Raw genomic sequence first — 25,532 nt, 5'->3', positions numbered from 1 at the left:
CCATCAGGAAAAGACTGGGCAAAAATGGCCTGCATGGCAGAGTTCCAAGGAGAAAACCACTGCTGAGCAAAAAGAACATCAAAGCTCGTCTCAATTTCTCCATAACACATCTTGATGATCCCCAAGACTTTTGGGACAACATTCTGTGGACCGATGAGACAAAAGTGGAACACTTTGGAAGGTGTGTGTCCAAGTATATCTGGCGTAGAAGGAACACTGCATTTCATAAAAAGAACATTACACCAACAGTAAAATATGGTGGTGGTAGTGTGATGGTCTGGGGCTGTTTTGCTGCTTCAGGACCTGAAGACTTGCCGTGATAAAAGGAACTATGAATTCTGCTGTCTACCAAGAGATCCTGAAGGAGAATGTCCGACCATCTGTTTGTGTACTCAAGCTGAAACGAACTTGGGTTCTGCAGCAGGACAATGATCCTAAACACACCAGCAAGTCCACCACCGAATGGCTGAAGAAAAACAAAATGAAGACTTTGGAGTGGCCTAGCCAAAGTCCTGACCTGAATCCTATTGAGATGTTGTGGTATGACCTTAAAAAGGCCGTTCATGCTCGAAAACCCTCTAATGTAACTGAATTAGGACAATTCTGCAAAGATGAGTGGGCCAAAATTCCTCCAGGACGCTGTAAAAGCCTCATTGCACGTTATCGCAAACGCTTGGTTGCAGTTGTTGCTGCTAAGGGTGGCCCAACCAGTTATTAGGTTTAGGGGGCAATCACTTTTTCACACAGGGTCATGATGGTTTGGATTTTTTTTCACCTTTAATAATAAACACCTTCATTTACAAATTGCATTTTGTGTTTACTTGTGTTGTCCTTGACTATTGTTTAAATTGGTTTGATGTTCCGAAACACTTAAGTGTGACAAACATGCAAAGGAACAGGAAATGAGGAAGGGGGCAAACACTTTTTCACACCACTGTATATAGATAGATAGATAGATAATATGTGTGTGTGTGTGTGTGTGTGTGTGTGTGTGTGTGTGTGTGTGTGTATATATATATATATATATATATATATATATATATATATATATATATTTTTTTTTTTATTATTATTATTTTTTTTTTTTTTTTAATCTATAGCAAGCCAAAAGCAGGCAGTGATTGAAGGGTTAAGGAGATGGAGCACATTGACTGAAGTACTGAAGTATGGATATGCCCGGCGCACCCTAGTGGCCATTGTGGGGAAGGACACATCTAGAAGGAGGCAGGGGATGCGGCTGTTTGCTATAACATCGGGCTCCTCTATCCCTAATGTCATTGGTGTGTCTGCCCGGGGCACAGCAGCAGCAGCAGGAGCAGAGCTGGGAGCGGAGCGAGCAGTAGACAGTGTTCAGTCATCCCACGAGCTATCATTGAACAGTGACAGAGGCGGACAGTGAGCGGACAATGCACTATGAGAGTGGGCTGCCCCCCGGCCAGTGAATGGACAGACTGAGAGTGTCAGGGGGGCGCCATCCAATCTGATATCAATCTGTAACTTTCTCGTGGGGGGGACACGTGCGGGACCAGGGGGGTCAGGGACTGAGATCAGCACTTTCCTTTATTTGTAAACTTTTCACTTGGAGTGGACATTCAAATCATTCACTCACTACCACCATGTGTCTGATGGGGGACATGTCTGTTGTATCTTCTACCTGGTGAGTACATGCTACTATAGTAACCAAGTCTAACAAACTCATATACTCTCAACTACACATTATTCTCCCAATTTAAAGGAACCAGCAGCCAGGCTCCAATATGGATCTCACCTATAGAGTTATGGAGCTCACCTATAGCGTTATGAATCTCACCTATAAAATGATGGGTCTCACCTATAGAGTTATGAATCTCACCTATAGATTTGTGGATTTCACCCATAGAGTTATGAACTTCGCCCATGCATTTATGGATCTCACCTATAGACTTATGAACTTCACCCATACATTTATGGATCTCACCTGTAGATTTATGAATTTCACCTATAGATTTATTGACCTCGCCCATAGGTTTATGGATCTCACCCATATATTTATGGGTCTCACCTATAGATTTATAGATTTCACCTATAGAACTGCACTATACAGGCTTCCAATTACATCACACATGGACTGACCCATCCAAAAACTTACTAATACCCTGACAAATGGACATTACATTTATTTTGTTGTTAAACTGCCATATAACTGGTAAATTGCCCAAAGTACAACATAAAATAAAACACGTTTTGATTGTTTACCATATATTTATTAAAATCAAAAAATGCACAGTAGTGTTTAGTAGCCCATAGCAGCCAATCAGATTTTATCTTTACCTTGTTTATATTCAGGACCATGAAAAATAATTGAGGGTTGTTGTTATAGATTACTTTTTTTTTTTATTCGCCTTATTATAATATTTAACATTTTTACTTAATAAGGCATTAGAGATATATAGAGTGTATTAACCCATAGCAGCCAATTTTATTTTTATCTTTTCCTTGTTAACACTTCAGAAAGGTGATTGGTGTTTGTTGTTATTGATTATTTAGATTTTTTTATTTATTTATTCACTTTGTTACAGTATTAAAAATATTTATTTAAGTAATTAATGATATGTATATCTATATATATATATATATCCATCTATATATCTATCTATATAGATAGATATAAAAAAAAATGACTTGAGTAATTAGTAATTAATGATATTCTATCTATCTATCTCTCGTTCTGTGTATATATATGTGTGTGTATAACATATATATATATTTATTTATTTTTTTATTTTTTATATATATATATATATATATATATATATATATATATATATATAGAGAGAGAGAGAGAGAGAGAGAGAGAGAGAGAGAGAGAGAGAGAAATGTATTCACTTTGTTACAGTATTAAAAAATATTTGCTTAAGTAATTAGTAATTAATTATACTTCTCTCCCTCTCTCTCTCTATATATATAGATCTATAAATATCTCTCTCCCTCTGTATGTGTATATATATATATATATATATATATATATATATATATATATATATATATATAGAGAGAGAGAGAGAGAGAGAGAGAGAGAGAGAGAGAGAGAGAGAGAGAGAGAGAGATAGATATATATAGATAGATATTTATATAGATATATCTAAATATAGCAGTGATCCTTATCTGCCACTTTCAGAACTGTGAAAGATGATTGGTGATTGATGTTATTGATTATTTTGACTTTTAAAAAAATAAAACTTTTTCAATTAGTTATAGTATTAAAAATAATTGCTGAACAAGTCATTAATGATGTGTATAGTGTAGTGACCCATATCAGCCAATCTATCTTTTATCTTTATTTTATTTACCACAATCAGATCAATGACAGATGATTCACAAAAATATATAGTATACCGTATCCGTACCCTAATTACCCCGCATATACTATATTGACAGCGCTAAAACAAAAAAGGGAAAATAATCAAAAAATAAAATATAATAAATATATAGAGGATAAAATATAATAAATATATGGAGGATAATAATTCAGTGTCTAAAAAAAGTCACTAGCAAGTGTCCATAATATCTCCAAACATATATGACTCAATATTCAATTGAGCTATCACACTTTGGAAAAAAGTTCAGAAAAGAAGATCCATCTCCGAAGAAGAAAACACCAGTGTGCGAAGGGTCTGACGGCCGGTGACACCCCTTATGGTAATTCACTCACCAGAACCCAAAGGGTTAACAGGCACTTCACTACGGCTGTAGAAGTAGTCCCACTAGTGTCCCTCCGGAAAATCGTCTTATCAGAACACCATAGGTTCCTCTCTCTCGGGCTCCCTGCTCTCTCACCGATAAGAGTTCACTTAATTCTCATTCACAGCCCCAGATCCACATATAGAAAACAATAAAATATAGATTCCATAGTGCAACACAGCTTTATTCATTAAAAACACTCATGCGCTTAAAATCATACGTACACAATGTGCACAGCAAAATGTCACATTTAAAATGTCACTTGCAGTGATAACGAGGTGGTCTCACCGCAGTCCTGAGCGCGTTTGGTCGAATACTGCCTCAGCTTCCACGGCGGGTCCCGGGTAACCACTCCGAATAGCCTGCTCTGGTGACGTATAGCTGCCTGGTCACGCCCATACGCGTTTCGTCATCACGTCTTCGTCCGTGGGCGTGGCCAGGCAACGCAGCTAGTCCATTTAAATACCTTGCGGGGCGGGAAGCCAGATCAAAATAACGCCCACGTCCGGCCCCCTCTCCTCGCATTCGATGTGACAATGTAATGACATCGCCGTATAAGCGATCGTCATAACAACGGCCTGCTAAAAATCACTATCTAGCTTAAGGGGAAGGAAATGAAGAAAACCTTCTGCTTTGTTCATTGTTACATGATTAGGTCCCGCCGTGCAAGCCATCAGCATACCGGCCAGGATACTGATAACAGAACCTTATCCTTATTGCCTATCTAAAATACCTGTATGCCTACCCCATCACCTATATTAGTTTAAACAGGGCATATCATTACTATGATATAACAAATCCGGGGCATACTGCTGTAGATATTATGAGTCTACACTAAACCATATTACAATATGTCAAAGTCACCTATGTGCAAACTATAAGTGATCAAAATTATCACTCACTGATCGACCAATAAGCACAAAATCCCAATTATCCAGTCTAGATGACAGAGGTGAGAAAAAATGAAAATGAAAATAAAATGATATGATGGAAAAAAATATATATAAAACAAATAAATAAAATTAAAAATAAAAAATAAAAAATAAATAAAGGTGAAAATAAAAATAAAAATAAAAATAAAAATAAAAATAAAAATAAATATAAAAATAAAAATAAAATTAAAATAAATAAAATAAAAAATGAATAAACGTCAAAATAAAATAAAATAAAGAAAATAAATAAACAGAACTGTGAAAATGAAATAAAAATAATGATGATACAAGTGGGAGAGAATAAAAATAAATAAAAATGAAAATAAAAACAAAATTGCTGAATATTGGAACCCATGCATTGGATGATAACAATACGCTCAAACTCAAATCCCAACTTTTCTATAATAAATAAAATCAATAATCACTAATAAAGCAGTTAATATCTAACTCTATGTTCAAACCAAAAGGACTCAAAGTATTTGTACGGAAAATCCATTCCGTTTCTCGCTTGGATATCTCCCGGACTAGGTTGCTGCCCTTCCAATCAGGAAAGATCCTATCCACTCCCCAAAACTTGAGTCCAGTTGGGTCCCTACCATGTTCACGTCTAAAATGTAGGGAAACACTATGTTCTTTATAACCGATGGAGATGTTATAAATATGTTCTGCTATCCTGGTGCATAGCTTTCTTTTAGTACGTCCTACATACATAAGCCCACACGGGCACTGAAGGACATATACTACATGCGTGGTAACACATGTAATGAATTGATCGATTTTGAAATTTTGTCCATTACCAGTAGAGGTGAACTGGACCAACCCTCTTAGATGATTACAAACTGATTTGCAAGCCCGGCAGTTGCGACAGGCATAAAAGCCAGCTCTATCCCAAAACATAAGTGGTTTAGAGGGAGGATCCAGAACCTTTTTAACTAATTTATCCCCAAAGGAGGAGTTCCGCCTATATATAAACCTAGGTCTATCCGGAATGACATCCCTGAGAGTCTTATCCAATTTAAGAATATTCCAATATTTATGGATAATACCCTCCACCTCTTTATATTGAGTATGTAGAGTACTAATAAAACTCCATTCCTGTGTGTTTCCAGTTTTATTTTCTTTGGGTCGTAAACATTGTTCCTGAGGAACCCGAAGAACCCGTTGTAACTCTTGGTCCAAAATCTCAGCTGGGTAACCCTTTTCAACAAATTTGTCTCTAACTAGGGACACTTGTGTCAGGTAATCAACATCAGAAGTACAGTTTCTCCTCACACGGAGAAACTGTCCCTTTGGAATCCCCCTTAACCAAAGGGGGTGATGACCACTATGAATGGGGATAAAACTGTTTCTGTCCGTGGGTTTGAAAAACACCTTTGTGGATAGGTTAGTCCTCTCTCTCATTACTGTTACATCGAGAAAATTAATAGTTTGTTTACTCCAACTAAACTCTAATTTAATATTGTTGTTATTATTATTTAAACTATCGGAGAAGCTCATCAAGGAATCCTCAGTGCCCTGCCAAATGAAAAACAAATCATCAATATACCTTTGATAAAATAATAGTTCACTTCTTCGATTTGCAAAGATGCGAAAATCCTCCCATTGGCTCATAAATAAATTAGCCAAACTTGGTGCGAACTTTGAACCCATCGCCACCCCTTTCTTTTGGTTATAGAATTTGTCATTATACCAAAAGTAGTTGTGAGATAGGCAAAACTCAAGAGACATACTCAAAAATTTCTTCTGGATAAAAGGCAAATCATCTCTCTGGGAAAAAGCCCAGTTGAGAGCCAACAGAGCGTCCTCATGTTGTATAATAGTGTAGAGCGAGGCTACATCCGCCGTTACCAGATAAATCTCAGCTTCTGCAGGGAACTCAACCTCCCGTAGTAATTTTAGAAAACTAGTGGTATCTTTCAAATAGGAACGTGTAGTGACTACACTCATCTGCAAGAAGTGGTCTAGATATTGTCCAATCCTTGCAGTCACTGAGTTAATTCCATTGACAATTGGTCTGGCCGGGGGGTCACTCTGATCTTTATGAATTTTGGGTAGTGTATAGATGTTAGGAATTCTGTTATAACTCGGTACCAGAAACAATTGTTCTTTCTTCGTTAAAACACGCATACAATACCCATAATTCACCAGATTCGTCAAATCCTTACGGTAAGACTTTGTGGGATCTTTAACTAATGGTGTATACGTTGTTTGATCTGACAGCATATTAATCAGCTGAGTATGATAAAACTGCTTGTCAAGAAGTACCACACCTCCCCCTTTATCAGCTGGTCGGACTATTATATCCTTCCTCTCCTCTAGGGCTTTAATCCCTTCTTTAATGTGTTTGGGACAGAGATTTTTCTTCAAAGGCAGGATATTCAAGTCTCTGAGCACTGATTGCTTAAAAACCTCCACCTGATGATTAGAAGGTAATGAAGGATTAAACAATGACTTGTTCCTGAGTCCACTATTAATGCCTATTGTCTCACTGTTCCTATTATTCATTATCATGCTATTGTTTGAAAGCATGTATTTCTTAATATTAATCTTACGTACATATTTGTGTACGTCAATATAGACATTAAATTTGTTCATAGTCTGCCGAACAGAGCATTTTAAACCAGCGTTCAAAATGTTCTTCTCCTTCTGGGATAAAATTGCTTGGGTCAGATTGTAAATCCCTGTCATTCCGTCTCCCTGCGTCTTTTTTTGCTTGAGGCGCTTACCGGCTCTGCAGCCTCTTTTGTGATGGTTTTTAATTGCCTGATTGGGCTGTACGGCATTCCCCAATCTTGGGGTTGCCTCCATTCCTGAGTGTTCTGAGTGGTTGGAGGGTACGGCGGTCGACCCCTCCATGGACGTCCCCCTCTTGATCTCCCTCTCCATTGACCTCTCCCTCCTCTCCCTAAAAAAGGGGGTCTCTGAGTATTATGAGGTGAGGATGATCTCAATAATGGTGTAAATCGGTTGTATGTGTCAACCTGGTAAGGCCCTTGTTGATTATATACCGGGCGAGGGTCCCTATATCCCTTATTTGGTTGGTAGTATCCCTGATTTTTCTGGGATTTTTTACTTACTAAGTTTAATTTTTTTGGCAGGACTTCATCAGTCATCCTTGGGATATTCCCAGAATTCTTTGATGTTCCTGATGATGATTGAATCCCTACTCTACCCTCATTAATCACTTCTTGTGTTGGTGGCCTATTACCTTCTTGCCAGCTATAAATAGTATGGTTTCTGAAGTCATTGTAATCTCTCCTAAATTTTTTTTTTTTTTTTTTTTTTTTTTTTTTTTTTTTATTTTCTTTTTCTGTGTTTCTCTATCTACCTTTTCTAACTTCTTCTGAATATCATTATTAAAAGAAACCCATTGTGGACTGCCCCTTATTGGTTCGAGTGATGCTTGTAAATCTGCAATCCTTTTTTCCAGGATCACCATTTTTTTCTTTTTACGTATTAAGACTAATTGCTGCAATTTGTAGCCAACACCATTAAAAAAATCAAGCCACTCTGACATAGAGCAAATATCATCAAGGCCGTCTTGAGGTGCCACATCCCACCTCAGACTTCTCATTATTAATTTGTCCTTGAGATATTGTTCAAACGTACAGATATCCCACCATGTACGGACTTGTTTCTCCAGGGTGTTGGCCAGAGCTGTCAAAGTTTCGGTGTAATCATTATCCTCAAGTTCCCCCCCTTCAAAGGAAAAAACTGTTTCTAAATCGATCTGTCGATCCCTCAAAAAATTGACTGCCTCCATGTTCGCTCAGGGTAAATAAAACAATGTAACAAGTACTAGTATCACTGGAATGTGCACACAAAATATTGAAAGTGACAAACAATGATCCCAGCGCCCTATGTAGTAAGTCAAAACTCACCCTAACAAGCTGCTATCATACAAAAGGACAAATCACAAAAATATATAGTATACCGTATCCGTACCCTAATTACCCCGCATATACTATATTGACAGCGCTAAAACAAAAAAGGGAAAATAATCAAAAAATAAAATATAATAAATATATAGAGGATAAAATATAATAAATATATGGAGGATAATAATTCAGTGTCTAAAAAAAGTCACTAGCAAGTGTCCATAATATCTCCAAACATATATGACTCAATATTCAATTGAGCTATCACACTTTGGAAAAAAGTTCAGAAAAGAAGATCCATCTCCGAAGAAGAAAACACCAGTGTGCGAAGGGTCTGACGGCCGGTGACACCCCTTATGGTAATTCACTCACCAGAACCCAAAGGGTTAACAGGCACTTCACTACGGCTGTAGAAGTAGTCCCACTAGTGTCCCTCCGGAAAATCGTCTTATCAGAACACCATAGGTTCCTCTCTCTCGGGCTCCCTGCTCTCTCACCGATAAGAGTTCACTTAATTCTCATTCACAGCCCCAGATCCACATATAGAAAACAATAAAATATAGATTCCATAGTGCAACACAGCTTTATTCATTAAAAACACTCATGCGCTTAAAATCATACGTACACAATGTGCACAGCAAAATGTCACATTTAAAATGTCACTTGCAGTGATAACGAGGTGGTCTCTAAACCACTTATGTTTTGGGATAGAGCTGGCTTTTATGCCTGTCGCAACTGCCGGGCTTGCAAATCAGTTTGTAATCATCTAAGAGGGTTGGTCCAGTTCACCTCTACTGGTAATGGACAAAATTTCAAAATCGATCAATTCATTACATGTGTTACCACGCATGTAGTATATGTCCTTCAGTGCCCGTGTGGGCTTATGTATGTAGGACGTACTAAAAGAAAGCTATGCACCAGGATAGCAGAACATATTTATAACATCTCCATCGGTTATAAAGAACATAGTGTTTCCCTACATTTTAGACGTGAACATGGTAGGGACCCAACTGGACTCAAGTTTTGGGGAGTGGATAGGATCTTTCCTGATTGGAAGGGCAGCAACCTAGTCCGGGAGATATCCAAGCGAGAAACGGAATGGATTTTCCGTACAAATACTTTGAGTCCTTTTGGTTTGAACATAGAGTTAGATATTAACTGCTTTATTAGTGATTATTGATTTTATTTATTATAGAAAAGTTGGGATTTGAGTTTGAGCGTATTGTTATCATCCAATGCATGGGTTCCAATATTCAGCAATTTTGTTTTTATTTTCATTTTTATTTATTTTTATTCTCTCCCACTTGTATCATCATTATTTTTATTTCATTTTCACAGTTCTGTTTATTTATTTTCTTTATTTTATTTTATTTTGACGTTTATTCATTTTTTATTTTATTTATTTTAATTTTATTTTTATTTTTATATTTATTTTTATTTTTATTTTTATTTTTATTTTTATTTTTATTTTCACCTTTATTTATTTTTTATTTTTTATTTTTAATTTTATTTATTTGTTTTATATATATTTTTTTCCATCATATCATTTTATTTTCATTTTCATTTTTTCTCACCTCTGTCATCTAGACTGGATAATTGGGATTTTGTGCTTATTGGTCGATCAGTGAGTGATAATTTTGATCACTTATAGTTTGCACATAGGTGACTTTGACACATTGTAATATGGTTTAGTGTAGACTCATAATATCTACAGCAGTATGCCCCGGATTTGTTATATCATAGTAATGATATGCCCTGTTTAAACTAATATAGGTGATGGGGTAGGCATACAGGTATTTTAGATAGGCAATAAGGATAAGGTTCTGTTATCAGTATCCTGGCCGGTATGCTGATGGCTTGCACGGCGGGACCTAATCATGTAACAATGAACAAAGCAGAAGGTTTTCTTCATTTCCTTCCCCTTAAGCTAGATAGTGATTTTTAGCAGGCCGTTGTTATGACGATCGCTTATACGGCGATGTCATTACATTGTCACATCGAATGCGAGGAGAGGGGGCCGGACGTGGGCGTTATTTTGATCTGGCTTCCCGCCCCGCAAGGTATTTAAATGGACTAGCTGCGTTGCCTGGCCACGCCCACGGACGAAGACGTGATGACGAAACGCGTATGGGCGTGACCAGGCAGCTATACGTCACCAGAGCAGGCTATTCGGAGTGGTTACCCGGGACCCGCCGTGGAAGCTGAGGCAGTATTCGACCAAACGCGCTCAGGACTGCGGTGAGACCACCTCGTTATCACTGCAAGTGACATTTTAAATGTGACATTTTGCTGTGCACATTGTGTACGTATGATTTTAAGCGCATGAGTGTTTTTAATGAATAAAGCTGTGTTGCACTATGGAATCTATATTTTATTGTTTTCTATATGTGGATCTGGGGCTGTGAATGAGAATTAAGTGAACTCTTATCGGTGAGAGAGCAGGGAGCCCGAGAGAGAGGAACCTATGGTGTTCTGATAAGACGATTTTCCGGAGGGACACTAGTGGGACTACTTCTACAGCCGTAGTGAAGTGCCTGTTAACCCTTTGGGTTCTGGTGAGTGAATTACCATAAGGGGTGTCACCGGCCGTCAGACCCTTCGCACACTGGTGTTTTCTTCTTCGGAGATGGATCTTCTTTTCTGAACTTTTTTCCAAAGTGTGATAGCTCAATTGAATATTGAGTCATATATGTTTGGAGATATTATGGACACTTGCTAGTGACTTTTTTTAGACACTGAATTATTATCCTCCATATATTTATTATATTTTATCCTCTATATATTTATTATATTTTATTTTTTGATTATTTTCCCTTTTTTGTTTTAGCGCTGTCAATATAGTATATGCGGGGTAATTAGGGTACGGATACGGTATACTATATATTTTTGTGATTTGTCCTTTTGTATGATAGCAGCTTGTTAGGGTGAGTTTTGACTTACTACATAGGGCGCTGGGATCATTGTTTGTCACTTTCAATATTTTGTGTGCACATTCCAGTGATACTAGTACTTGTTACATTGTTTTATTTACCCTGAGCGAACATGGAGGCAGTCAATTTTTTGAGGGATCGACAGATCGATTTAGAAACAGTTTTTTCCTTTGAAGGGGGGGAACTTGAGGATAATGATTACACCGAAACTTTGACAGCTCTGGCCAACACCCTGGAGAAACAAGTCCGTACATGGTGGGATATCTGTACGTTTGAACAATATCTCAAGGACAAATTAATAATGAGAAGTCTGAGGTGGGATGTGGCACCTCAAGACGGCCTTGATGATATTTGCTCTATGTCAGAGTGGCTTGATTTTTTTAATGGTGTTGGCTACAAATTGCAGCAATTAGTCTTAATACGTAAAAAGAAAAAAATGGTGATCCTGGAAAAAAGGATTGCAGATTTACAAGCATCACTCGAACCAATAAGGGGCAGTCCACAATGGGTTTCTTTTAATAATGATATTCAGAAGAAGTTAGAAAAGGTAGATAGAGAAACACAGAAAAAGAAAATAAAAAAATTTAGGAGAGATTACAATGACTTCAGAAACCATACTATTTATAGCTGGCAAGAAGGTAATAGGCCACCAACACAAGAAGTGATTAATGAGGGTAGAGTAGGGATTCAATCATCATCAGGAACATCAAAGAATTCTGGGAATATCCCAAGGATGACTGATGAAGTCCTGCCAAAAAAATTAAACTTAGTAAGTAAAAAATCCCAGAAAAATCAGGGATACTACCAACCAAATAAGGGATATAGGGACCCTCGCCCGGTATATAATCAACAAGGGCCTTACCAGGTTGACACATACAACCGATTTACACCATTATTGAGATCATCCTCACCTCATAATACTCAGAGACCCCCTTTTTTAGGGAGAGGAGGGAGAGGTCAATGGAGAGGGAGATCAAGAGGGGGACGTCCATGGAGGGGTCGACCGCCGTACCCTCCAACCACTCAGAACACTCAGGAATGGAGGCAACCCCAAGATTGGGGAATGCCGTACAGCCCAATCAGGCAATTAAAAACCATCACAAAAGAGGCTGCAGAGCCGGTAAGCGCCTCAAGCAAAAAAAGACGCAGGGAGACGGAATGACAGGGATTTACAATCTGACCCAAGCAATTTTATCCCAGAAGGAGAAGAACATTTTGAACGCTGGTTTAAAATGCTCTGTTCGGCAGACTATGAACAAATTTAATGTCTATATTGACGTACACAAATATGTACGTAAGATTAATATTAAGAAATACATGCTTTCAAACAATAGCATGATAATGAATAATAGGAACAGTGAGACAATAGGCATTAATAGTGGACTCAGGAACAAGTCATTGTTTAATCCTTCATTACCTTCTAATCATCAGGTGGAGGTTTTTAAGCAATCAGTGCTCAGAGACTTGAATATCCTGCCTTTGAAGAAAAATCTCTGTCCCAAACACATTAAAGAAGGGATTAAAGCCCTAGAGGAGAGGAAGGATATAATAGTCCGACCAGCTGATAAAGGGGGAGGTGTGGTACTTCTTGACAAGCAGTTTTATCATACTCAGCTGATTAATATGCTGTCAGATCAAACAACGTATACACCATTAGTTAAAGATCCCACAAAGTCTTACCGTAAGGATTTGACGAATCTGGTGAATTATGGGTATTGTATGCGTGTTTTAACGAAGAAAGAACAATTGTTTCTGGTACCGAGTTATAACAGAATTCCTAACATCTATACACTACCCAAAATTCATAAAGATCAGAGTGACCCCCCGGCCAGACCAATTGTCAATGGAATTAACTCAGTGACTGCAAGGATTGGACAATATCTAGACCACTTCTTGCAGATGAGTGTAGTCACTACACGTTCCTATTTGAAAGATACCACTAGTTTTCTAAAATTACTACGGGAGGTTGAGTTCCCTGCAGAAGCTGAGATTTATCTGGTAACGGCGGATGTAGCCTCGCTCTACACTATTATACAACATGAGGACGCTCTGTTGGCTCTCAACTGGGCTTTTTCCCAGAGAGATGATTTGCCTTTTATCCAGAAGAAATTTTTGAGTATGTCTCTTGAGTTTTGCCTATCTCACAACTACTTTTGGTATAATGACAAATTCTATAACCAAAAGAAAGGGGTGGCGATGGGTTCAAAGTTCGCACCAAGTTTGGCTAATTTATTTATGAGCCAATGGGAGGATTTTCGCATCTTTGCAAATCGAAGAAGTGAACTATTATTTTATCAAAGGTATATTGATGATTTGTTTTTCATTTGGCAGGGCACTGAGGATTCCTTGATGAGCTTCTCCGATAGTTTAAATAATAATAACAACAATATTAAATTAGAGTTTAGTTGGAGTAAACAAACTATTAATTTTCTCGATGTAACAGTAATGAGAGAGAGGACTAACCTATCCACAAAGGTGTTTTTCAAACCCACGGACAGAAACAGTTTTATCCCCATTCATAGTGGTCATCACCCCCTTTGGTTAAGGGGGATTCCAAAGGGACAGTTTCTCCGTGTGAGGAGAAACTGTACTTCTGATGTTGATTACCTGACACAAGTGTCCCTAGTTAGAGACAAATTTGTTGAAAAGGGTTACCCAGCTGAGATTTTGGACCAAGAGTTACAACGGGTTCTTCGGGTTCCTCAGGAACAATGTTTACGACCCAAAGAAAATAAAACTGGAAACACACAGGAATGGAGTTTTATTAGTACTCTACATACTCAATATAAAGAGGTGGAGGGTATTATCCATAAATATTGGAATATTCTTAAATTGGATAAGACTCTCAGGGATGTCATTCCGGATAGACCTAGGTTTATATATAGGCGGAACTCCTCCTTTGGGGATAAATTAGTTAAAAAGGTTCTGGATCCTCCCTCTAAACCACTTATGTTTTGGGATAGAGCTGGCTTTTATGCCTGTCGCAACTGCCGGGCTTGCAAATCAGTTTGTAATCATCTAAGAGGGTTGGTCCAGTTCACCTCTACTGGTAATGGACAAAATTTCAAAATCGATCAATTCATTACATGTGTTACCACGCATGTAGTATATGTCCTTCAGTGCCCGTGTGGGCTTATGTATGTAGGACGTACTAAAAGAAAGCTATGCACCAGGATAGCAGAACATATTTATAACATCTCCATCGGTTATAAAGAACATAGTGTTTCCCTACATTTTAGACGTGAACATGGTAGGGACCCAACTGGACTCAAGTTTTGGGGAGTGGATAGGATCTTTCCTGATTGGAAGGGCAGCAACCTAGTCCGGGAGATATCCAAGCGAGAAACGGAATGGATTTTCCGTACAAATACTTTGAGTCCTTTTGGTTTGAACATAGAGTTAGATATTAACTGCTTTATTAGTGATTATTGATTTTATTTATTATAGAAAAGTTGGGATTTGAGTTTGAGCGTATTGTTATCATCCAATGCATGGGTTCCAATATTCAGCAATTTTGTTTTTATTTTCATTTTTATTTATTTTTATTCTCTCCCACTTGTATCATCATTATTTTTATTTCATTTTCACAGTTCTGTTTATTTATTTTCTTTATTTTATTTTATTTTGACGTTTATTCATTTTTTTATTTTATTTATTTTAATTTTATTTTTATTTTTATATTTATTTTTATTTTTATTTTTATTTTTATTTTTATTTTTATTTTCACCTTTATTTATTTTTTATTTTTTATTTTTAATTTTATTTATTTGTTTTATATATATTTTTTTCCATCATATCATTTTATTTTCATTTTCATTTTTTCTCACCTCTGTCATCTAGACTGGATAATTGGGATTTTGTGCTTATTGGTCGATCAGTGAGTGATAATTTTGATCACTTATAGTTTGCACATAGGTGACTTTGACATATTGTAATATGGTTTAGTGTAGACTCATAATATCTACAGCAGTATGCCCCGGATTTGTTATATCATAGTAATGATATGCCCTGTTTAAACTAATATAGGTGATGGGGTAGGCATACAGGTATTTTAGATAGGCAATAAGGATAAGGTTCTGTTATCAGTATCCTGGCCGGTATGCTGATGGCTTGCACGGCGGGACCTAATCATGTAACAATGAACAAAGCAGAAGGTTTTCTTCATTTCCTTCCCCTTAAGCTAGATAGTGATTTTTAGCAGGCCGTTGTTATGACGATCGCTTATACGGCGATGTCATTACATTGTCACATCGAATGCGAGGAGAGGGGGCCGGACGTGGGCGTTATTTTGATCTGGCTTCCCGCCCCGCAAGGTATTTAAATGGACTAGCTGCGTTGCCTGGCCACGCCCACGGACGAAGACGTGATGACGAAACGCGTATGGGCGTGACCAGGCAGCTATACGTCACCAGAGCAGGCTATTCGGAGTGGTTACCCGGGACCCGCCGTGGAAGCTGAGGCAGTATTCGACCAAACGCGCTCAGGACTGCGGTGAGACCACCTCGTTATCACTGCAAGTGACATTTTAAATGTGACATTTTGCTATGCACATTGTGTACGTATGATTTTAAGCGCATGAGTGTTTTTAATGAATAAAGCTGTGTTGCACTATGGAATCTATATTTTATTGTTTTCTATATGTGGATCTGGGGCTGTGAATGAGAATTAAGTGAACTCTTATCGGTGAGAGAGCAGGGAGCCCGAGAGAGAGGAACCTATGGTGTTCTGATAAGACGATTTTCCGGAGGGACACTAGTGGGACTACTTCTACAGCCGTAGTGAAGTGCCTGTTAACCCTTTGGGTTCTGGTGAGTGAATTACCATAAGGGGTGTCACCGGCCGTCAGACCCTTCGCACACTGGTGTTTTCTTCTTCGGAGATGGATCTTCTTTTCTGAACTTTTTTCCAAAGTGTGATAGCTCAATTGAATATTGAGTCATATATGTTTGGAGATATTATGGACACTTGCTAGTGACTTTTTTTAGACACTGAATTATTATCCTCCATATATTTATTATATTTTATCCTCTATATATTTATTATATTTTATTTTTTGATTATTTTCCCTTTTTTGTTTTAGCGCTGTCAATATAGTATATGCGGGGTAATTAGGGTACGGATACGGTATACTATATATTTTTGTGATTTGTCCTTTTGTATGATAGCAGCTTGTTAGGGTGAGTTTTGACTTACTACATAGGGCGCTGGGATCATTGTTTGTCACTTTCAATATTTTGTGTGCACATTCCAGTGATACTAGTACTAATGACAGATGATTGTTATTGGTTATTTTTATCCCCCCCCCCCCCTTATTTAAAGTATTATAGTGTTAAAAATATTTCCTTAACAAAGTAGTAATGATGTGTACAGTGTAGTAACCTATAGCAGCCAACCATATTTTATTATTATTTATCACTGTCAGATCAGTGAAAGATGATTGTTGATTGTTGGAATTGGTAATTTTTTTTTTAAGTTTTTTTCCTTATTCAATGTATTATAGCATTAAAAATATTTTTGTAACAAGGCAATACTGGTGTGCACAATGCGACTAGTCATCTTTACTTTGTTGACCACAGTCAGAATAATAAATGGTATTTTGTTGATTTGTTTTTGTTTTGTTTCTTTGTTTTTCTTATTTAAATTATAATAGTATTAAACATGATTAACCTAACAAGGCAGTAATGATATGTACTGTCTAGCAACTCATAGCAGCCAATCATATTTATATTTATTCCTTATTTAAAAAAATCTATCACCATGAAAATAGCACTGGAACATGTAGCACTTTACCAATCAGACTATGGGGGTTATTTACTAAAGGAAAATCCACTTTGCACTGAAAGTGCACTTGAAAGTTCAGTCGCTGTAGATCTGAGGGGGACATGCAAGGAAAATAAAAAGCAGCATTTTAGCTTGCACATGATTAGATCAGCAGAGCTTCCCCTCATTTCAGATCTACTCCTTAGATTTAGAGCGACTGCACTTCTAAGTGCACTTTCAGTGCAAAGTGGATTTACCTTTGGTAAATAGCCCTAAATATCTCATGATTTAACCCAGACTGTCAGTGTCCAGATGTACCCACACTGGGCGCAGCCATATTGAATAATTATCAGTCTAACCGGGAGCAATGTTCAAATCTGATTTCATGGAACTGGTACATCAGAGGTTTAAATGAACTATTAATGGGCGATATCAGCATGTATGACAATGCAAGCAATTTCTGCAACATCCCAGCCTGCATTGTAAAATCATGACTCCTATGTGACAGATTCAATTGAAGTAAGTTTGATCCTCTAATTAGGACTTGTTTCCAGTTCAGGAGGAGATTTACTGGAGACTTAGGAAAACTACTTGCTTGAATACACATTAGGGTCACTAAAAATTTGATGTCTGTCACTAGTAATTATTATATGACACCCTGTGGGTTGAGATGGATGGATCAAATAGGCATGCTTTAATGGGGGGGGGGGGGGGGGGGTTGCCTTCCTCTGGATCAACTGTAGGTTTAGGATTATATACATGGATGTTTTCCATTAGTTTGCTCTTTATTGTTCAAACTAGATGAATTGTGTATTTTTTTTTTTAATCAATCAATGATATGACTAATGTTCCCTATTTGCATAAGTATTTTTTTTTATGTCACTCACATTTTGGCTGCTATATTGATGGATATTTTATTTGTTATTATACATAAAACAATATTAATATTAATGTGGTGGAGAAGTAAAATTAGTAATATATGCGTGTAACGTTTTTGTAGCTTACGATGCTGTGTGTAAATTGTAACTTCTTATTTAAAAAAATAAAAAATAATACATGCATTGCTTTTGAATATTTACAGTTTTATGGTTCCCTTACACATTTTAAATCCCCAAAGCTGGGATGTACATGCAAAATTAGTAGTTGGTATAGTATTATTATTATTATTATTATTATATTAGTAGTAGTCGTTGTTATAATAGTATTAGTAGTAGTTGTAGTAGAAGTGTTATTATTTTATTTATATTATTATTATTATTCAGGATTTATATAGCACCAGCAATTTACGCAGCACTTTACAATATATTATTATTATTAATAGTAGTAGTGTTAGTTGTTATAGTAGTAGCAGTATTATTATTATTATTATTTTGCTCTTCTTCTTCTTCTTCTTCTTCTTCTTATTATTATTATTATTATTAGTAGTAGTAGTAGTAGTTGGTGTAGTAGTAGTAGTAGTAGTAGTAGTAGCAGTATTATTATTTCATTTATATTATTATTATTAGTAGTAGTTGTTATAATAGTAGCAGTATTATTATTATTATTATTTTATTATTATTATTAGTAGTAGTAGTGTTAGTTGTTATAGTAGTAGCAGTATTATTATTATTATTTTGTTATTATTATTATTATTATTAGTGGTAGTAGTAGTAGTAGTATTAGTAGTTGTTATAGTAGTAGCAGTATTATTATTATTATTATTATTATTGTATTATTATTATTAGTAGTAGTAGTGTTAGTTGTTATAGTAGTTGCAGTATTATTATTATTTTATTATTATTATTAGTAGTAGTAGTAGTAGTTGTAGTAGTAGTAGCAACAGCAGTAATAGTAGTAGCAGTATTGTTGCTATTAGTATTATTATTATTTTGTTTTTATTGTGTAAAAATGTATTTGTCACATATTAGATTTTTTACAAATTGATTGGTTTAAGCAGTAGTATCTGTCAGTAAGAAAACAACAACACACATAAGTTGTAATAAATAAACCTTGCATTAATTTTTTTTTTTTTTTTAGTCTCTTAGTACAAGTGTCAAATATTTTGTGAAAAGTTTCTGCTGTGTGTATGAAAGACTGATAGATATGATCTATCTGGGTAAACTCTGGAAGATTGTATGTGCACCACAGTTTAATTACTTTAGAAACCAATTCACAAGATGTATTTTTTTGTCAGCAAGCCATGAAAACTTTACCACGCTGTTATTGGTGCCAGATGGCTCATATTGCAGGAGACTCTGTGCTGTACTCGTTCTGCAGTCCCAGAAATTACATGGGCTTTTTGAACTGTTTCCAGAGTGGTTTGGAAAGCATGAATCCCTACTCTCAGAGGGATTGCAAGCTAAAGTAATTGTGGTCAGTTTATGTCTCAGTTACTCACTTAACTGACAGTCTCTCCTGTTAGTTGTAGAAATAGCTGCGTTATTGTCTGGGTGCCTGGTGCTGGCACGTTGACACCCATCTTAGTGCCATTTTTGTCTTGTCATTTCAGGATCTGGTCTTACAAAGCGATCAACAGCCTTTTTTTTTTTACAATAGAGTGTCGTTTGACAGGTAACATTTTGGAGGTGATTCACTTTAGAAGTGCATTAGCCGAGCACACTTCAAACAGCCAATCAGACTGAGAGAAAAAGGTAGATAATTGTGCGTTGCTTTGGCATTTAAACTGAACACCATTTTTTGCTTACAAGTGAAAAATGTCATTAGTAACTGACCTTATAATCTTTTTTCTCTGATGTATATCTTTTGAAAAGATTCTTTGTGGAATTTTTAGCTATCTCAAAGGTTAATACTTTTAGCAGTTCCACACATAGGAAGGAAAGAGCTCTCTCTTACGCTGAAATAGAGTGAACGATTGCTGTGACCGTTTTAAGAACAGTCCTGTTACTTACAGCAGTGATCGAAAGTTTAAAACTTGCCACTTTTTTATATTTTTTATTACACTGTCCTAAGCAAAGTGTAATTACAGTCCGCACACCAGTTTGTAATAGACTCAAATATTTGGACTTTTCTTCTTTACCCTGCACTTTTCTTCATGGTGGAAGCTGGCCATTCTGTAGATCACACAGTAGCTTTCTTCCATAAAAACTCATTGCTATCCTTATGTTTCCTGCATTATCCCAATGTGGAAGTCATTGGGAAATGTGCTGATGTTGTCAGACATGCAGTGCTACTTGGGATCAGATCACAGCGACTCAGGTGAATTTGATGTTCGCATTTGTGTTTTGTTTTGACTTGCATTTTTGATTGATCTGGAATGCAGTGTTTGTATTGGATCACATAATCAACTGCTTTTACTTTTATTTATTGTTGCTTTTTTTTCCTTCACTCTTTTTTTTTTTAATTAGTGTGACAGCATAGTAACCATTTCTCCTAGTCCCTAATTGAACTCTAATGCAAGTTTTTTTCCCCAAAGAAAGCACCAGAGACACACTCCTGGTGCCTATGTACACTTATGCCCTATACACACGGTCGGAAATTCAGACGGAAAAGGTCCAATCGGATTATGTTGTCGGAAAATCCAATCGTGTGTGGGCTCTATCGGACTTTTTCCATCGGAAATCCTGACGGAAAAAGTTTGAGAGCTGGATCTAAAATTTTCCGACAACAAAATCCGATCGGACTTTTTCCAATCATTTGTAGAGAATTCCGACGGACAAAGTGCCACACATGCTCAGATTAAATTACGAGACCAAAGCTATTGGCTACTAGCCTCTACATAGTCCCATCGTACGCAACAAACGTCACCTCATTGCGAACAATCGGGTTTTCCGACAACTTTGTCCGACCGTGTGTATGCATCACAAGTTTCGGCTAAAGTCCGTCGGAAAAAATCCGAGTGTACAAGGCATTACCATTAGTGCTTTCTATAGATACAGTACAGAAGAAGAATTGGGTCAAATGCGGCATGCTTTCAGATGACTTGCATATCAAATTAAAGTTAGTTTTGATTTTATTCACAATGCCTTGCAGGGGAAAAAAAAGTTCAGGTTCAGAAGAATAGAGCAAATTGAAAAGATTGATCCGGATTTACTAAACACTTAAGTTGTGCTTACTTCAATCATCCAATCATGTGCAAGCAAAATTAAAATTTTTTAATTTTCCTTGCATATGATTAGGTTTTCTTTGCAAAGTGAATTTTCACTTTGTTTAAGCTCATTCACTAAGAAAAGTAAACATTAAAGGATCACTAAAAGCAATTTTTTTTTTTAAATAACAAACGTTATACTTTTGCACAGAGTGGTCCCCGAACCTGGTCTTCTGGGGTCCCTCAGCGGCTGTCTCGGCTCCTCCCCCCAAGGACTCCACAACTTCATGTGAGCTCCCTCGCATGGTGGGGAGTGCTTGTGGGCACGCTCCCAGAATACAGTCGGCGGCCGTACCCGCTCATTGTATCACTTGGCCCCGCCCCCCCGGCGCGCCACGTCATTAGATGTGATTGACAGCATTGCGAGCCAATGGCTGCACTGCTTTCAATCCATCCACTCTAGCCAATCAACGGCCAGGGTGAGCGGCAAAGAGGATGTCGGGGCGAGCGCGGGACTTTCAAGGGGTAAGGTAAGTAAAACGGGGGGATGGGTGGGGCCGGCATTGTCGGATGTTTTTTCACCTTAATGCATAGAATGCATTAAGGGGAAAAAACTTTTACCTTTACAACCCCTTTAACTTTGAAGATGAACATGCTCTACTCTTTAGCAAATCAATCTGGATTGCTGTATGTGTCAGTAACAAAAAATAATCACTTAGGGCACTTTCACACTGGAGCTTTGGGGACGTCGGCGGTAAAGTGCTGCTAAAAATAGTTGTTTCAACTGCGCTTTTCGGCTGCTAGTAGGGCGTTTTTAACCCCCACTAGCAGCCGAAAAAGGGTTAAAAGCGTGGCTACTGCAGCGCTTTGTAGGCACTTTGGCACCACTGCCCATTGATTTGAACGGGCAGAGGCCCTTTAGGAGCCGGTGTATAAACTGCTTTTAAAGCACCTTAAAGTGGTTGTAAACCCATGGGAAAAAAAAAAGCAACCTGCAAGGCAAAGGCATAATGAGCTAGTATGCATAGCATAGCATAGCATAGCTCCGGTGCTGTGATTTGCTGGAGCAGCGATGACGTCACTCCCACGCATGCGCACGGGAGCCAAAACTCTGCGGCCTGACGCCGCGATCTGCGGCCTGCCCAATGCGCCTGCGCACCGCTGTCTATTTGTAAATATCTCCTAAACCATATACGTTTAGGAGATATTTCTTGGACCTACAGGTAAGCCTAGATTAAGGTTGGTAAGGGTTTACAACCACTTTAAAGATGCTTCTTGCAGTACTTTTTTTAACGTCCTGCAAGTGCACCACTCCAGTGTAAAAGCACTCTGGCTTTCACACTGGAGTGACATGAGAGGCACTTTACAGGTGCTAATTTTAGTGCTATAGCGCCTGTAAAGCGCCTCAGTGTGAAAGTGGCCTTATGTACACAAACTCTTAAGTCCCAGTTCACACCAGTGCGCTGTGCGATATTGGATGTGACTCGCTCCAAACTGTAGTGCAAATCACATGCGATGTCTTTGCGATGCAATTTCAGCCATACAGATAGTATGGCTGAATTTGCATCGCATTCGGGTCAAACTCGCACAGGACCCTTTTTTTTGGCCTGCACCAGAATCGGATCGCATGGGTGCGAACACCCATGCAATTTGATTCATGTCTGAACTGACAGTTCGCACTGCGATATGCAAACTGATTTAAGGGTGTCATTAACTTTCTATTGACACACCCAGCAGTTCACATATGGCAGTGTGAACTGCCTTGCAAGTCGGGTGCGACGTGGGAACCCGCAGTGGATTCACAGGGTTCCCGCATTGCACCAATGTGAACCGAGCCTTAGGTCTCTTTCACACATGTGGACTGTTTTTGTCTGTTTTTCATCCATCCGGATGAAAAACAGACATCAATGCATCTGTGAAAAAACAGATGTAAATGGATGATCATCCATTTACATCCACTTCCGTCAACATCCATTTGTTGGAACGGATCAAAGCCCATTTTTCTTCCGTCAAAAAAATTAATTGGATGAAAAACGGAAGTAAATGAACAAACGGTCCATTTTTGCATTAAATAATGGCTCCATGACTCAAGTAGTTAAGGCAGTGATTCTCAACCAGGGTTCCGTGGAACCGTAGGGTTCCCCCATAGGTTGCTAGGGGTTCCTCCAACATTGGGCAATTTCTGCCTCTCGGATAAGTTCCCACCGACACCATTGATCTTTTCAGCTATCTGTAAGGGGGTAATTCTTCCCAATGACCACAAGTGTAAGGACCATTCTTCCCACTGACCATCACACGAATGCATCATGAGTTGTAGATTTCTAATTTGTAGCAGGGGTTCCCCAAGACCAGAGAACTATTTCAAGGGTTCCTCTTTGTTGAAAAGGTTGAGAAAGGCTGGGTTAAGGACTGTAGCTGGAGGATTTGAAAACTGATATAAAAATGGATGAAAAACTGATGAGAAACTGATGTATACTTAATCCATTATTTCTATGAAAAATGGTGACTGAACTGATGAAACGAAATGAACAGTCCGCATGTGTGAAAGGGGCCTTAGGATCACATCCGGCGCTTATAGAGTTGCGTTCCAAATACATTTTTTAATGCATTACATAGTAACAAGAGGGTGTGATCATTTTGACAGATTGGGCTCAGTACAGCATCTCTGCCCTTACCGAAACTGTTTAGTGGCATATGATTTTGGTAAAAACTGGTCCTACTGGCACCTCACCTAAGACTCTCTTGCTGATCAGTCTTCTGTGTATCAAAGGATGAAATCAGATGCTTATAGATCTGTGTTCTTCATTACTTTTTTTTAATGCATTACAAAGTAACAATTAGGGAGTGGGTCAGATGGGACAGGTGGGGCAAAGTAAGCATCTCTGCCAAACTGTTCAGTATCATTACATTTTAGCACATGTGGTGCTACTGGCACTTCAGCTAAGAACCTCTTTCTTATCAGTGCTCTGTGCATCACAAGATGACATCAGACACCTATAGAGTGTTCCTAATCACTTTTTTTTAATGCATTACATAGTAGCAAGAGGATGTTAGCATTTTGATGGATGGGGCTCAGTTCCTGCCACTACTGAAACCGTTCCGTAGCATTTATTGTTGTCAGACATAGCATTACTGGCGCCTCACCTAAGAGTTCTTGCTGATCAGTCCTCTGTGCATCATAATGACTTCTATGTGACCTAGCACAGATATTTTAGCTACATGACTCTGCAGCTTTTTTTGCTTAGGGCAGAACAATGTCACAGGGGAACTTTTCATGTTGGTGATTTTTTTAAATAGAAAATTGCAGCATGCAAATTTCTCACTGAGCTTACAGGTACCTAGTGATAACGTCACTGAGACATGCTGTGGTCTTATCAGATCTGCAGATTTATTTTGAGAGAAGACTCTGTGCAGGAATGTAGGCATGACAAACTGGGGTCTGACGCTAGCCTCTGGTAACATGATTAATTGCTCATTCTTGAGATTGTTGAGTGATTTTCATTGTAACCCTGTAAGAATAATCTCAGTTAGGCCTTGTGCAGACAGGTGCTTCAAAGGTTCGCTGCTGCATTGGTCAGGCCCAGTAAGTGCTTGGCTGATGCTGGGGCTGAAATTGTATATTAAGCCTCACAAGAACTATGTCACAATAAAATGAACATTGTCTATGACAACTGAAGTTAGATTGGAGGCTTAGGCACTTTATTTTAATGGCTCTCGCAAGCTGAATACTCTACCCAGGAGATCCTTGACAGCTGAGTGGATCTTGTTGCGGTAGCCACATGTTACATAGTAAGGTTAAATAAAGATACCAGTCCAACCTGAGTGAGTGTGGAAGCATGTCTACAATTGTCCTTATCCCTATACATTGTGCCTCATTAACCACTTCCCGACCAGCGCACGACGATGTACGTCGACAGAATGGCACGGGCAGGCATATTGGCGTACAGGTACTGATCGCCACCATTACTAGTAAAAAAAAAAATAATAAAAAATTATTAATAAAAATGCTATAAAACTATCCCTATTTTGTAAACGCTATAACTTTTGCGCAAACCAATCAATAATCGCTTATTGCGATTTTTTTTACCAAAAATATGTAGAAGAATACGTATCGGCCTAAACTGAGGGAAAAAATTTTTTTTTTTATATATTTTTGGGGGATATTTATTATAACAAAAAGTAAAAAATAATGCGTTTTTTTCAAAATTGTCACTCTATTTTTGTTTATAGCGCAAAAAATAAAAACCGCAGGGGTGATCAAATACCACCAAAAGAAAGCTCTATTTGT

At 37.8% G+C, this 25,532-nt stretch overlaps 1 protein-coding gene across 1 annotated transcript in view; it reads left to right on the top strand.

The window, feature by feature from the left end:
- Nucleotides 1-1,215: 1,215 nt before the first annotated feature.
- GLIS3 (GLIS family zinc finger 3) overlaps nucleotides 1,216-25,532 on the top strand; it is a 535,482-nt gene continuing 511,165 nt past the window's right edge. Inside the window, exon 1 of the mRNA XM_077475027.1 lies at nucleotides 1,216-1,657. The gene's annotated coding sequence lies outside the window, so the exon portion shown is untranslated. The remainder of the gene's footprint in view (nucleotides 1,658-25,532) is intronic.

This window comes from Lithobates pipiens, unplaced genomic scaffold (assembly GCF_037356315.1).
Source record: "Lithobates pipiens isolate NorthernLeopardFrog02 unplaced genomic scaffold, aLitPip1_a1.2 Scaffold_13, whole genome shotgun sequence".
Classification (NCBI taxonomy): Eukaryota; Metazoa; Chordata; class Amphibia; order Anura; family Ranidae; genus Lithobates; species Lithobates pipiens.
This window is presented reverse-complemented; position numbering and strand designations above follow the sequence as displayed.